We start from the raw sequence: 15284 nt of genomic DNA on the forward strand, positions 1-15284 counted from the left end.
GGGTAATTTTTGACTTGTTCTCTCATGTAAGCCCTTCCTCTCTTAGAATATGTAGCCCCACCGTATTTATGTTGCAAGAGTGACTTAGTTTCAGGAAAACATTATCCCTTGCATTAATTGAGTTACTTTTAATTATATCAATTTGCATTCTTGTTCTCATATAATTTACAATTGTGCTTGGTTTTATAACTATGTAAAAACAAGAACATAAGCCATTTACACCTAGTTACTTTATTTGTACATACTTATTTGATACCATAATATAAACCATGCAACAGAAGAACCCCTAGCATTTTTGTCCCTTGAAAGGATAACTTTACTCACTGGCTCCCTTTACTCTGTGTGATTTGTGAAGCTCGCCCTGAATACCAAGTGGGGCAGTAAATTGAATCCAAGGCCTATCTATTAGTAAATATTAGAAGACATTGTGAAGTGATGTCAACATAACTTAATGTTTATTGGGATGATTTTGAGTAGTCCTATCTGTGTGGGAAGCAGGGGTTCAGAGGAAAATCTGGATTGAGAAGGAAAGTGGGATTTAAATGATTCCTGAAAAATGGTGATGATGATGATCACTAACATTGACGGTGGTGGCAGCTCACATTGTTTGAGAATTTACTGAATAACCTGCAATGGACCAATGCTTTCTATGGATTACTTAATCTTTAGAGCAATGCTTTGAAGTATAATAAATGCTATTACAATTACCCTATTTTTTATGTAAGAACCCAGGTTAAGTAATTTGCCTGAGCAACTCATCTGGGACTGAAGCCCAAGTATGTTGCATCCCAGCCCAAGAGCTGAATCTTCTCGAGGAAGAGGAGAGGGACAGGGAGGATATTCCAAGCCAGAAAGCTAACATGGACCCAGGCGTGAAGGAAGGGATGTGTGTGCATCTGTGTGCGAGAGTTCCAGGGGAGGAGATGGCGGGGAAGTCAGAGGCCAGTTATAGAGCCTGATGGAGGAGCCAAGACTATGAAATATTGGGAAAGCAATGGGAAAAAAAGAATGAGATAACCTTCTTATACCGATGTTGGGAGTTTGATAGGACATCCTGAGGATGGAATAAGCAGGAGAATGGAGCACATGAGAAACATATATTTAGAAAAGAAACACGTACACGTGTGTGCATGTGCACACGTGTGTGTTTGTGTGTGCGTGTGTGTGTGTGTAATTGGATATTGGAATGCACAGAAGCAGTCTGGAAAGATATAATTTAAATTATAAAAATGCCCACTTCTGCCAAGGATATAGGAGTTAATGGTGATGGTCAAAGGGAACTTGAGATTTGATCTAATATTTGCATTTTCAAGCAAGGTGACTGCATTCATGCATGTACTTAGGTAATTTTGAAAAGGCCTAGGATACTGATTCAAACAGTTAAAAATGAAATGTAGGATAATATGTGATTTTTTTTTTTAGATGGAGTCTCACTCTGTCACTCAGGCTGAAGTGCAGTAGCATAATCTCTGCTACTGCAACTTCGGCCTCCTGGGTTCAAGCGATCCTCCCACCTCAGCCTCCCGAGTAGGTGGGACCACAGGTGTGTGTCACTATGCCTGGCTAATTTTTTGTAGTTTTGGTAGAGACGGGATTTCACCATGTTGCCCAGGCTGGTCTCGAACTCCTTAGCCCAAGTGATCCACCCGTGTCCACTTTCCAAAGTGCTGGGATTATAGATGCCAGTCACTGCACCTGGCAATATAGGAATTTCTTATTCTGATTAGTCCCATCTCCAGAATTCTAGACTGGAAGATTTCAGGATCCTTTTTGTAGGAAGTGATGTGATGCAAAGGATAAGGGAAAGAAATGAAATGTCACTTAACTGGTGGGGAAGACAGGATGCTTGTTGATTAGTTCCATTCATGAAAGACCATGGAGAGTTTTTTAAATCTGAGCATTGGCACAGGGGTTTACAGGGCATTCTGGTAAAGAAATCTCGCTCCTCGGTTTCCTCGTCCAAAGGTGGAGGACCAGGAATGGGAAGGAAAGGCCATCACTGTGTTCTCATTTAGCAATGTCTCCTCCCAGAGCCAGGCTAGGAAGCAAGTCCTCTGGGTGGTTGTTCATTGTTTTTTTAATATACATACAAAACTCTGAATGGTCAATTTTTGTGTTGTAGATGGAGACGAGAGATCTGGACTTCTGAACTTCTACCAGAAAAGATAAAATGTGCAAGCCCTTCAGAACACTGGGGAGGTCAGGCTGAACTGCAGTGGGAGAGGAGAAGAGATGCTGGCGTGAAGGGGTACGTAGCAGCGAGACCATAAACCCAGTGTGCACCACCCCAGCGTTTCCTTCATTTCCAAGCTCATCAGTGTGATTGGGAATATCATGTGCTATAGTTGTGGTATGTGGCTGTGGAAGGGACTTTGCTCTGACAGAGCAATAGGGAGGATGTTTTCCAGCTGTCTGAGGGATTCTGTCCATGATACACTGGCAGCAGGGCCACATCAAGATCAGGACAAGTTAGGAGCCCATGAGCATAAAGGGAAACCATTCACATTTTCAGAGCACTCATCATGGGCCAGGCACAGCTTTAAGCACTTTAATGGGTTAGTTCATTCAATTATCACAACACCGCCATGAGGTGGGCACTGCTGTTGCCCCATCTGAGGGATGACACCACCTCTGAGTACAAAGAACCTGGCAATAACTGAAAGAGGATGTGGCAGTAATGATTCTACTTCTCTTCAGTTCCCACCACTTTGCTTCCTCTTCTCTACTTTTCATAGATTTTTTTTTCATAGAATTATAAATCTTCACACTGAAAGGAAATTGCATCAACGGGATATCAGTATAGGCCACTATGGCAGATCATATTTTTCAACATAGGTCACAGTGATGGCTCCTCCAAAACCTTGCTACTCCTCCATCAAGCGGAGAGGTCTATTTTCCCTCTCCTTGAATCTGAGCAGGACACAGTGACTGCCTTGACATAAAGAATGTGGCAAAGTGATGCCAAGTGACAGCAAAGTCTTCATTAGCAAAGGGATGGGATTTCCACCTGGCTCTCTAAACCTCTTAGGATACATGTCCTTGAGACCCAGCCACCATGTTTCTGGGAAGCCAAGCCCTGCAGAGAGGCTACATGTCGGTGCTCCAGTTGACAGCCCCACGACATGGGACTTAGAAGGCTGGCTCCAGCCTGCAGCCTTTGAGCTGCCCCCACTGATGCTGAATGGAGCAGAAATAAGCTGTCCCTGCTGAACCATCCCTGCTGAGCCCTGCCCCTATAACAGATTCATGAGCAAAATTAACACTGTTGTTTTCAGCTGTCTCATTTAAACCCACAGCAACACTGTTTAAGTGTAAGATATCATTACACTTGTTTACAAGTAAGAAAACAGAATTTGAGTGAGATAAACTGACTTACCCAAGGCCACACAACTATTGAATGTGTTGCTGGAGTTTAAACCCGGGGCTACCTGATTTCAAGCTTGTGAGGTTCACCACTGCTCTAACTACACATTCTTTCTGGGCTGGGATCTGGGCCTTAGCTGCCCTGTAGACACAACTGCTCTCAGAGAAAGCAAACCCTTGCAGAGTAAGAGGAACAAGAGAGAAAAATGTTAGAGAACTATCTCTGCACAATATGTTGCTGCTCTATTTCTTAATTTGGACCCTGGATGGATGCCTCCTGTTCTGACTTAAATGTAGAGTTCTCTCAGGAAGCTGTCTACCTTCCCTCCGTGAATTTAAATCCTGTGGTATTTGCTCATATTACACAATATTCTTTTCCCTATCATGTAAAATAATCATTATGTGATTCATGTTTTTTAAATTTTATTTTATTATTATATATTTTTGAGATGAAGTCTCACTCTTTCGCCCAGGCTGGAGTGCAGTGACGCGATCTCGGCTCACTGCAGGCTCTGCCTCCTGGGTTCATGCCATTCTCCTGCCTCAGCCTCCCAAGTAGCTGGGACTAAAGGCTCCCGCCACCGTGCCCGGCTAATTTTTTGTATTTTTAGTAGAGACAGGGTTTCACCATGGTAGCCAGGATGGTCTTGATCTCCTGAACTTGCAATCTACCTGCCTCGGGCTCCCAAAGTGCTGGGATTACAGGCATGAGCCACCACGCCTGGCATCATTATGTGATTCTGTGATCAATGTCTCTATCCCTTGTTTTATTTTGGGAAGGCCTGGGATTAGTCTGTCTTTCCTATTCCTCACCTCTTTTCTTCTAGCAAAGACCCTTACCTGAGCAGACAGCTAATAAATGCATGTTAAATAAACACCAGAGAGCATTAGATGTGAATTTTCTTGATAATAATGATGACAGAGTAAGGAAGTGCATAGTTCTAGGTATAAATACTGAAGTCTTATCATGATGCTGTAGGTTTGTCTTTTGAGGCCAAAGATTTATTTCTCACTTCCTCTGTCCTTCCTGTTAGATAAAACATCCCTGTGCTTGACTTTCATAAATAAATTACTTCAGTAAAATGCAGTTGTAAACTAAACAATAACAGGAACTGCCACAGGACTCTGAGATACAATATTTCACTAGGTTATTATCCAAGCAAAAAATATTTTCAAGAGGGGAAAAGCCAATATACAGCATTGGAGAACTGATGACCACAGCATCTATTGTCATATTTAATAATCACAACAGCCCTATACAGCCCTATACAGATTGTTATTATTGTCATTTTACAGATGGGGAAACTGAGTCTTACGAGGTTGTCACTTGCCCTACATCACCCAGTTAGGCAGCGTCAAAGGTGGAATTTGGAGCAGGCCGTGTGACTTCACAGGGCCCTGTCCCGAGCACCCTGTGCTTAGGTGACCTACATGCTTGGCAGAAATAGCTGCCTCTACCAAGTATGGCCAGGCCAGGTATGGTGGCTCATGTCTGTAATCTCAGCCCTTTGGGAGGCTGGGGCAGGAGGATTGCTTGAGGACAGGAGTTCAAGATCAGCTTGGGCACTATCTCTACAAAATTTCTTTAACAACAACAACAAAAAAAGGTATAGCCAGAGCTCCTGGGGCTTGGCCTCCCTCCCTTGCCCTTGCCACAGTGTGACTGAAGGTCTGGAGTGAGGCTGTGTTATAGAAAAGCAGGCTAGAGGCATGACATCACTGAAGGAGAATTCCTTGGCAAGCAGTCAGTCCATCAGCCACCTTTGGGTAGTCCCCACTTTTACCTGGGTCACTAGGGATGGTTAGTTTTTAATACCAACTGAGTGACCCACCCCCTTCTCCACCTTGCCTGAGTCCTGAAGTCCCCCTCAAAAGCTAGGTTTTTGTGCCCTATTTCATGGTACCCCAAGGAGTGCTCTGGCACCATCTAGAGTGAGCCCTGGTCCTCTGCACATCTGAATGAAGTCTTCCAGACCCTGCTGAGCCCTGTTGCAAACAATGTATCCTCTCTTGGACACAGTCCTTTGAAAATGCCTCCTATACCTTAGACCTATACTCCAAGGAGCACAACCTAACCAGCCTCTCCCACTAGACCCCTTTTTTATCTTCTCTTGTTCCCAGGCTTCTCCTGCCCTAGTACGATAGAATTTCATTAACTAAATACGATTAACAGAGAATGCTTTATTGTTCCTGTTGTTCTACCTGCTCACTGATTAGCCAGCACTGCCATCAGCAGGCTGAGAATTTTAAAGTGGCTTAATGAAGATGAAATGTACTCCTTTTCTCTTCATTCTCTTTTACCTCTTTATTTTCCTCAATTATGTTCTTTCAACCCTAGCAGATGCAGCTTAGAAGCCTGATAGTAATAAGGATAAGCAAGTCTTGCTGGAAAATAACTAGCATTTATTGAAAGCTTGTTGTGTGCAAAAAGAACAAAGCTGGAGGCATCACACTACCTGAGTTCAAACTATACTACAAGTTTACAGTAACCAAAACAGCATGACACTGGTACAAAAACAGACACATAGACCAAAGGAACAGAATAGAGATCTCAGAAATAAGACCACACATCTGCAAACATCTGATTTTTGACAAACCTGACAAAAGCAAGCAATGGGGAAAGGATTCCCTATTTAATAAATGGTACTGGGAAAACTGGCTGGCCATATGCAGAAAATTGAAACTGGACCCGTTCCTTATACCTTATACAAAAATCAACTCAAAATGGATTAAAGACTTAAATGTGAAACCCAAAACTAAAAATCAGATCTTTGTTCTTTTTGCTTAAGATTGTCTTACCTATACAGACTCTTTTGGTTCCATGTGAATTTTAAAGTAGTTTTTTTGAATTATGTGAAGAAATGTCAATGGTAGTTTAATGGGAATGGCATTGAATCTATAAATTACTTTGGGCAGTTTGGCCATTTTCATGATATTGATTCTTCCTGTCCTTGAGCATGGGATGTTTTTCCATTTGTTTGTGTCACCTCTGATTTCTTTGAGCAGTGGTTTGTAGTTCTCCTTGAAGAGGTCCTTCACTTCTCTTGTTAGCTGTATTCCTAGGTATTTTATTCTCTTTATAGCAATTGTGAATGGGAGTTCATTCATGGTTTGGTTCACTGCTTGTCTATTGTTGGTGTATAGGAATGCTTGTGATTTTCACACATTAATTTTGTATCCTGAGACTTTGCTGAAGTTGCTTATCAGCTTAAGAAGCTTTTGGGCTGAGACAATGTGGTTTTCTAGATATAGGATCATGTCATCTTCAGACAAAGGCAGTTTGACTTCCTCTCTTCCTATTTGATTCCCTTTATATCTTTCTCTGGCTTGATTACCCTGACCAGAACTTCCAATACTATGTTGAATAGGAGTGGTGAGAGAAGGCATCTTTATCTTGTGCCAGTTTTCAAGGGGAATGCTTCCAGCTTTTTTCTATTCAGTATGATATTAACTGTAGGTTTGTCATAAATGGCTCTTGTTATTTTGAAGTATGTTCCATCAGTGCCTAGTTTATTGAGAGTTTTTAACATAAAGGGATGTGGAGTTTTATTGGAGGCCTTTTCCACATCCATTGAGATAATCATGTGGTTTTTATCTTTAGTTCTGTTTATATGATGAATTACATTTACTGATTTGCATATGTCGAACCAGCCTTGCATCCCGGGGTTGAAGCTGACTTAATCATGGTGAATAAGCTTTTTGATATGCTGCTGGATTTGGTTTGCCAGTATTTTATTGAGCATTTTTGTATCAATGTTCATCAGGAATATTGGCCTGAAGTTTTATTTTTTTGTTGTATCTCTGCCAGGTTTTGGTATCAGGATGATGCTGGCCTTATAAAATGAGTTAGGGAGAAGTCCCTCCTTTTCAATTGTTTGGTATAGTTTCAGAAGAAATGGTACAAGCTCCTCTTTGTACCTCTGGTAGAATTCAACTGTAAATCCATCTGGGTTTTTTTGCTTTGTTTTGTTTTGTTGTTGTTTTGCTTTATTTTTGATTAGTAGGCTATTTATGACTGCCTCATAATTTCAGAACTTGTTATTGGTCTATTCAGGGATTCAGCTTCTTCCTGGTTCAGTCTTGGGAGGGCCTTTGTGTTCAGGAATTTATTCATTTCTGCTAGATTTTCTAGTTTATTTAGGTAGGCACTATTCTTACCCTCATTTTACAGATGAGAAAATTGAAACACTGAGAAGTAAAGTTACCTGTGTGTCATGGCGTCTGGCACATTCAAGTGTTCAGTGAGTGTTAGCTACTATTTGTTACAATGAGACTTAGCTTTGGTCAAAAATTGGGATGTGAGTATTTATATGGGCAGGGATGCTCTGAAGCACAATGATGGAGTGGGGAGTGGGATACGAAGGGCAAAGAGGCCATATAGTCTGTGACATGAGCAGGTTACCACTGTGGGCACTGGGCCTCAATCCCACCATTACTGTGACAGACTGTGTAGGATTCATCTTGGAATAGTCCAACTATGGGACTTAGAAGTTAGGATATTCTTGGAAGAAGTTATAGGGACCTTTTTTTTTTTTTTTTTGAGATGAGGTCTCACCCTGTCGCCCATGCTGGAATGCAGTGGTGCGATCTCGGCTCACTGCAACCTCCACCTCCTGGGTTCAAGAATTCTCCTACTTCAGCCTCCTGGGTAGCTGGGATTACAGGCACGTGCCACCACACCCAGCTAATTTTTGTATTTTTAGTGGAGACAGGGTTTCGCCATGTTGGCCAGGCTGGTCTCAAACTCCTGACCTCAGGTGATCTGCCTGCTTCAGCCTCCCAAAGTGCTGGGATTACAGGCATGAGCCACTGCCCCCTTCCCAAATTATAGGGACTTTTTTTTTAATTATTATACTTTAAGTTCTGGGGTACACGTGCAGAACGTGCGGATTTGTTACATAGGTATACACGACCCATGGTGGTTTGCCACACCCATCAACCCGTCATCCACATTAGGTATTTCTCCTAATGTTATCCCTCCCCCAGCCCCCCAACCTCCAACAGGCCACAGTGTGTGATACTCCCCTACCCTGTGTCCATGTGTTCTTATAGTTCAACTCCCACTTATGACTGAGAACATGCGGTGTTTGGTTTTTCCGTCGTTGTGATAGTTTGCTGAGAATGATGGTTTCCATCTTCATCCATGTCCCTGCAAAGGACATGAACTCATCCTTTTTTATGGCTGCGTAGTGTTCTATGGTGTATATGTGCCACATTTTCTTTATCCAGTCCATCATTGATGGGCATTTGGGTTGGTTCCAAGTCTTTGCTATTGTGAACAGTGCTGCAATAGACATGAATGTGCATGTGTCTTTATAGTAGAATGATGTATAATCCTTTGGGTATATACCCAGTAATGGGATTGCTGGGTCAAATGGTATTTCTAATTCTAGTTCCTTGAGGAATTGCTGTACTGTTTTCCACAATGGATGAACTAATTTACACTCCCACCAACTGTGTAAAAGCATTCCTATTTCTCCACATCCTCTCCAGCATCTCTTGTTTCCTGACATTTTAATGATTGCCATTCTAACTGGTGTGAGATGGACTTTTTAAAAAACAACTGTGAACATCATGATTATATCCTGTACGTTGCCACCCATTTTTCCAGGGAAGGAAAGAGGAGAAACCTACTATGCACTATTCCCCCGGCTTCCTGTACTTCCCCTTTGCTCTGGCATCAGCTCTTACATGTGCAACAAACCATCTCCAAACTCAGTAGGAAAACTGAGCTGGGTGCAGTGACTCACACTTGTAGTCCCAGCTCTTTGGGAGGCTGAGGTGGGAGGATTGTCTGAGCACAGAAGTTTGAGATCAGCCTGGGCAACATGGTGAAACTGCATTTCTACAAAAGATACAAAAATTAGGCAGGCATGGTGGTGTGCACCTGTAGTCCTGGCTAATAGGGAAGCTAAGGTGGGAGGATCGCTTGAGTCCAGGAGCTCGAGGCTGCAGCGATCCATGATTGTACCACTGCACTCCAGCCTGGGCAACAGAGTGAGATCCTGTCTCAAAAAAAAAAAAAGACAAGAAATTTATAATAAGCGTCTGTTTAGCTCATGCAAACAGAGGTTAGCTGGGATCTGGCTGATCTAGGCTGGGCTCAGCTAGGTGACGCTGCTTCCTGCACAGGTTCAGCTAGGCTTGGCTTCCCACTGATGTCTGGGTTCAGGCCAGCAACACTTAGCACACTCTAAGTCCAGGTTGGTGGGCGGTGACTACCTGAGGAAAGCTCTCCTTGTGACAACGGCAAAGGTGCATGAGTATAAGTAGAAGCCCAAGAAACCTTGTAAAGCTTGTGCTTGGAAATGGCACATCGACATTTCTGTATTATTCTATTAGCCAAAGCAAGTCACATGGCCAAACCTAAGTCAAGAGGCAGAGAAATGCAATCTGCCTTTGCTGGAGGAGTTTCCACTGTTGACCTTGGCTTAAGACCAATAAGGCCATCTACCATGCTTCCTCTATCTTCTGCCAAATTGGGCAAACATGATGTGAAATTCAAGTCTTTACCATTGCTAGCTTTAGTTACCACTTTCGGCAAAATCCCAAAACCTTAATGATATTCTAAGGTGTTATTCATGGGAGATGAGAAGATACTAAAAGCTGCACACCGTAAGGCTCCAGGAATCTCTTTATCTCAGACCCGAGCTGGGAATTGTTACTTTATCTTGTATGATGGCTTTGTTCACCTTAGAATCATGAAGTGTTTGGAGATGGTGAGCTTATTCCTCCACAGTGACAACCTGTTAACACCTCAGCAGCTGCCTCAGATGATTAGACTTGGATTCAGCACACACCAGTTGCCCAAGCTTGTCAGAATGAAATAAAAGTAGCAAGTAGAATGAATAAATTGTCAGTCATATTGATGTGTGTGTTTTCCTAAATTTTAGGAGAAGGTTTTGGATTCTGCAAAAATGTCTTTTCTGTGCTTCTCTCAATACCTTGGCTGTCTCATCTGGCATGGATGCAATTTAGCTGGAAGGAGAAGAGGCAAAGGCTTTTATGTTGGTTGGAATTTGCAGCCGTAAATTTACAGGACTTTTTCCAACTTAGCATGGAAAAGAGTTGCTGTTTTATGCTTTTTGTGAGTTATAAGTCATAAAACATATGCTAGGGGTGGCATCACTGTTGTGTTCTTGGCCGTCTAAAGAAGGTCTGTGGAAGAAACCTAAGCCTTAAATGACTAAATGTCTTTCCAAACACTCATAAGTTATTTATACTGTGTCCTTGCCTTGGCTAAGCAAGCAATCAAATGAACCCAGACCTTGATGCTAGTGTCTTACGGTGCATTCTAATTAAACTATGAATGAAATCATATGCCTTATGCATACCGTTAAGATGCCTGCAGGCTTAGTGGCTTGCTTCTGTCTGTATAAATTCACGGGCCACACCTGGCAGTCACAGGCCTCCCCTCTCCTCCCTGAGCCCGGTCCCCAGCAGGGCCAGAGAAGCCGCCATGGCCCAGTGAGAGTCAGGGGAAGGCGAGTCGGGTGAAGGAAATCTGAGAAGAGGATCGTGTGTAGGCACGGGCTGTGACATGGCCCTGCTTTGACCATCTAGCTATGCTGTAGGGCCAGGTGGGGCCTGGAGTAGCCTGAGCTCGGGTCTGCCATGACCTCTTTCCACTCCCCCAAGGCCCTGTATAAGTAATGTCACTTTCTATTTGCACAGCAAAATCAGGGACAGTTTTCCAGAGCACGAGATGCCTCCCCTCCCCCAGCCCAACGGATGGTCTACGCTGGTTGGTGGGCCCTTGTTTGTGTCAGAGACAAAACACTCCGCAGGGTTCCGGTTAACTGTGGTCCACAGGCCACTGGCAAGTGGAGACAGAGCAGCAGAGCCTTCTGGAGCCACGGAGGGCCTGCTGCTCGCTATGCAGTGCCTACTCAGCTGCTGCTGGCCCCCTGTGGGTGGCAGGGCTAGTGATGTACAGAATCCTGGGACTAGTGCCAGCGACCCTAGGGATACCCTGGGTGATCTGGGCATGCACTGCTGTGGTGGCCTTTATGGTCAGGAGACAACATGCAGTGAAAAGAAGGGCAGAGCCAGCCCAAAGGGATGTCATCCAGGGTGTGGTCCAAGGAAAGGCCAGAGCCACGATGTAGCCAGCACCCTAGGCCAGTGGGGGGCCTCATATCACCCATTCCACAGGCCAGTCCTGGATTGCTCCAAACCCTCTGCCTAGGGTTCTGAATGAAATAAGCAGGTCTTCCCATCAGGAACTAGGTAAGCTTCTGAAAAAAACACCAAACAGAAAGCCTCCTGAACTTCCGTAAGTGACTGATGCAAAGCATGTCCATATACTTCACAGCTGGGGCAGAAGATCAGGGGAACACTGTGGATGATCTGAATGACAGCAGTGACCATCAGCAACCTGCAGAGCTGCCCAATCAGGAAATTGTCAGACGGAAGCAACGCTTGCAGGCAAAGAAGGAAAGGCTGAAGCAGGCCAAGGCAGGAATGAAACAGTCATGAACGTTGGAGTGAAGCGACTGACCTTCCTGGTCCACACCCCGCCCAGCGTCCTGCATCTGCTAGAGGGTGGTAGAGACCATGCGGAGGATGGGAACTTGGCAGAGGAGAACAGGGAAGCAGGATATGGCGGTCCCCTAGCGTCCCAACCACAAGTCTCTCTGAAGAGTGTGGATGACGATGGTGACTTAGGTGCATCCTCCGAATGTCCTTATGGGGAGACTGGAGAAGCAGACATGCAATCGTGGGAAGAAATCAAAGGTATAAAGAACTCACAGCACAAGTCCAAAGTCTGATCAGCGAGCAGGCGACTCTGCAGGGTGCAAGGGCACCGCTGGAGAGGGAGCTCCTGAAGCTGCAACCGACGCTTCCCGTTCTGCCTGATCTCCACCGAGAACACATGATGGGGCCTCATGGGAGTCCACAGAGGAGACGCCTACTGCCTGGACCTTGACCAGAGACTTCACAAGGTGTACATATACATGAACCACGTGTCACACCCACAACCACTACAAGAAGATGGCCCAAGACCTGGCCCAGGAATTGAAGAAAGACACTTCCAGTTTTCAGAGGGAGATCCTCTTCCACGAGAGAACAGCCCAGGAAAGCTAGATGGCCACTGCAACAACTGAGACAGCACTCCAGGTGCTGCAGAAAGAAAATGACTACAACAGGCAGAAGCCAGCTGACTGCAAGGCCAAGTTGCAGCCTTTCCTGAGTGGCCCTTTGGCTCCTAGGGCTCCACCATCCACAGCCCACAGGAGCCCAAAAGTGCCAAGAGGGGCCAGGTATGGTGGCTCACTCCTGTAATCCCAGCACTTTGGGAGGCCAAGGCAGGTGGATTTCTTGAGGTCAAGAGTTCGAGACCAGCCTGGCCAACATGGCAAAACTCCATCTCTATTAATAATACAAAATATATATATATAGCCAGGTGTGGTAGTGCACGCCTATAGTCCCAGCTACTCGGGAGGCTGAGGCATGAGAATCACTTGAACCTGGGAGGCAGAGGTTGCAGTGAGCTGAGATTGTGCCACTGCACTCCACCCTGGGTGACAGAGCGAGACTCCATCTCAGAGAAATGAAAAAAGATGTACCAAGGGGACTATGGGCTGCCAGGGCCCCCAGGAGGGAGGTGGGTCACAATGTGAGGGCTTGGGTCCGGAGCACCTGCCGATTTGATTCTGTTTTCCCTTTAGCCAGGTTCTGAATGCCCAGAGCCTCGGCAGAACATCAGCCAGTGCTGCTCCCTTTAAAGCACTTTTGATCGCTCTCTCATTAGTTTAGCTACTGTTTATCGATGCTGAAATTGCTCTTGTTGAAGTTTGCTAGTGTTAAGATTGTAAGGTACTGTTTTTCAAATAAAGATTGTTTAATATAAAAAAACAAATGCACAAGGATCAAGTGGAGAGTACCAGATGTATAAGCCAATTAGTAACTGTCACTTCTTGGTGGTGGTTGATTTTGGACAAGGATTTAGATACAGTAATTTATTTGGTGAGTGATTCCAGGAAGGATGGAGGACGGGTAGGGAAATGGGACAGAGAAGGGAAAGAACGAGTGTTAAAGATCAGATGCTGCCATTGGCAATGGGGGTTCAGTGGTGCTGGGAGCTCTGTAAGTTGCTGGAGACGTCTCCTCTGAGTGGTTTTACCCACAGAGTGAGGGAGCTGGGGTGTTTGTCCATAGCTTCCTTCCCTCATTGGTGAGGACTGCTCCAAAAGGCAGTAACTTCCTGGCACTTCTGGCCACCCATGAGTGATTCAGGTATGCTCCTGTCACCAGAGAGACTTCAGGAAGAGACTCACGGGTACCTGCAGTGGGAAACCCTTGGCATGGATGGGAACAGTGGGTGTGGAGGGGACAAGGGAGGCACCATTAGCATCCACCACAGGGTGCTCAAGAGATTTTGAGGCAAGGAAGGAATGAATTTGTAGCTTTTAAAACTGAACGCAGAAACTGTATGCCTACAAGGTCTTTGGACGGAATGGGGAAACGAGAACTTTTTGTTCATGGCTGTTTACATTACTTAAATGTGGGCATGGTCATACAACGAACCATTATATAACCACTAAAAAATGAGGGCCATCTCCTGTGGTAATATGAAACTCTCTTTGAGTTATGGTTTTGAGTAGAAAAAAGCACGTACAAACAATACTTAGAATATGCTCCCAGTTTTAAAAAAGCTTTATTTGGGTATAATTTACATACCATATTTACCTATTTTAAGTGTACCAGTATAGTGTTTTAGTAAATGTATACAGCTTTCCAGAAATTTTGCATAGGTGGAACTATACCATTTGCAGTCTTTTGCACCTGGATACTCCCACTCAACATAATGTTATCAAAGTCATCCACGTTGTAGCAGGTATCAATAGCTTGTTCTTTTTTTTTAACACTGAATAGTATTTCACTGCATGGATTTATCACATTTTGTTTATCCGTTCTACATTTGGACTGTTTTTAGTTTTATTGTTATAAGTCATGCTACTGTGAACACCCACATACAAGCCTTTATGCAGACACACATTTCCACTTCTCCTGAGTAAATACCTATGAGTGGAATTTCTGGGTGATGTGTTAAGTTTATGTTTATTTCTTTAAGAAACTACCCAACTAGGCCGGGCGCGGTGGCTCAAGTCTGTAATCCCAGCACTTTGGGAGGCCGAGACGGGTGGATCACGAGGTCAGGAGATCGAGACCATCCTGGCGAACACGGTGAAACCCCGTCTCTACTAAAAAATACAAAAAACTAGCCGGGCGAGGTGGCGGGCACCTGTAATCCCAGTTACTTGGGAGGCTGAGGCAGGAGAATGGCGTAAACCCCGGAGGCGGAGCTTGCAGTGAGCTGAGATCCGGCCACTGTACTCCAGCCCGGGCGACAGAGCGAGACTCCGTCTCAAAAAAAAAAAAAAAAAGAAACTACCCAACTGTTTTCCAAAGAGACTGTACCATTTTATGTTCCCATCAACTATGTATGATGCTTCCAGTTCTCCAAGTCCTCATTGACAGTTGGTAATATCACTCTTTTCTATTTCAGCCATTCTGATAGATGTGTTGTGGCATCTTATTGTGGTTTTAGCCTTTCCCTACAGACTCATGATGTTAAGCGTATTTTCATGTGCTAATTTGCCATTTGCATAGCTTCTTTGATGAAATGTCTGTTCAAATCTTTTGCTTATTTTGTGTTGGGTTGTTTTTCTCCTTCTTGAGTAGTAAGGGTTTGGATCATTGCAATTATTTTCTGTAAGTTCAAAATTATTTCTGAATAAAAAGTTAAAGAGGCAATTCTAGCTCCCATCACACTGCAGCCCCCACGCCCACCCCCATCAGAATGGTATACTTGGAAATTGTTTCACAGTGTGGACATCCTCACTGAAAGAATCAAAAGGAAGAGCAAGATCAGACTTTAAATCTTTTGTTAAAAATAGTCGTTGTCTGGTAACAAT

General features: G+C 44.2%; 1 protein-coding gene across 2 annotated transcripts in view; it reads left to right on the forward strand.

Moving 5' to 3' along the window:
* LOC105486807 (Ras and Rab interactor 2) overlaps positions 1-15284 on the forward strand; it is a 255269-nt gene that overhangs the window by 41525 nt on the left and 198460 nt on the right. For both annotated transcript variants that reach the window (XM_011749872.2, XM_011749873.3), the window contains exon 2: positions 2123-2248. The gene's annotated coding sequence lies outside the window, so the exon portion shown is untranslated. The remainder of the gene's footprint in view (positions 1-2122; positions 2249-15284) is intronic.

This window comes from Macaca nemestrina, chromosome 15 (assembly GCF_043159975.1).
Source record: "Macaca nemestrina isolate mMacNem1 chromosome 15, mMacNem.hap1, whole genome shotgun sequence".
Classification (NCBI taxonomy): domain Eukaryota; kingdom Metazoa; phylum Chordata; class Mammalia; order Primates; family Cercopithecidae; genus Macaca; species Macaca nemestrina.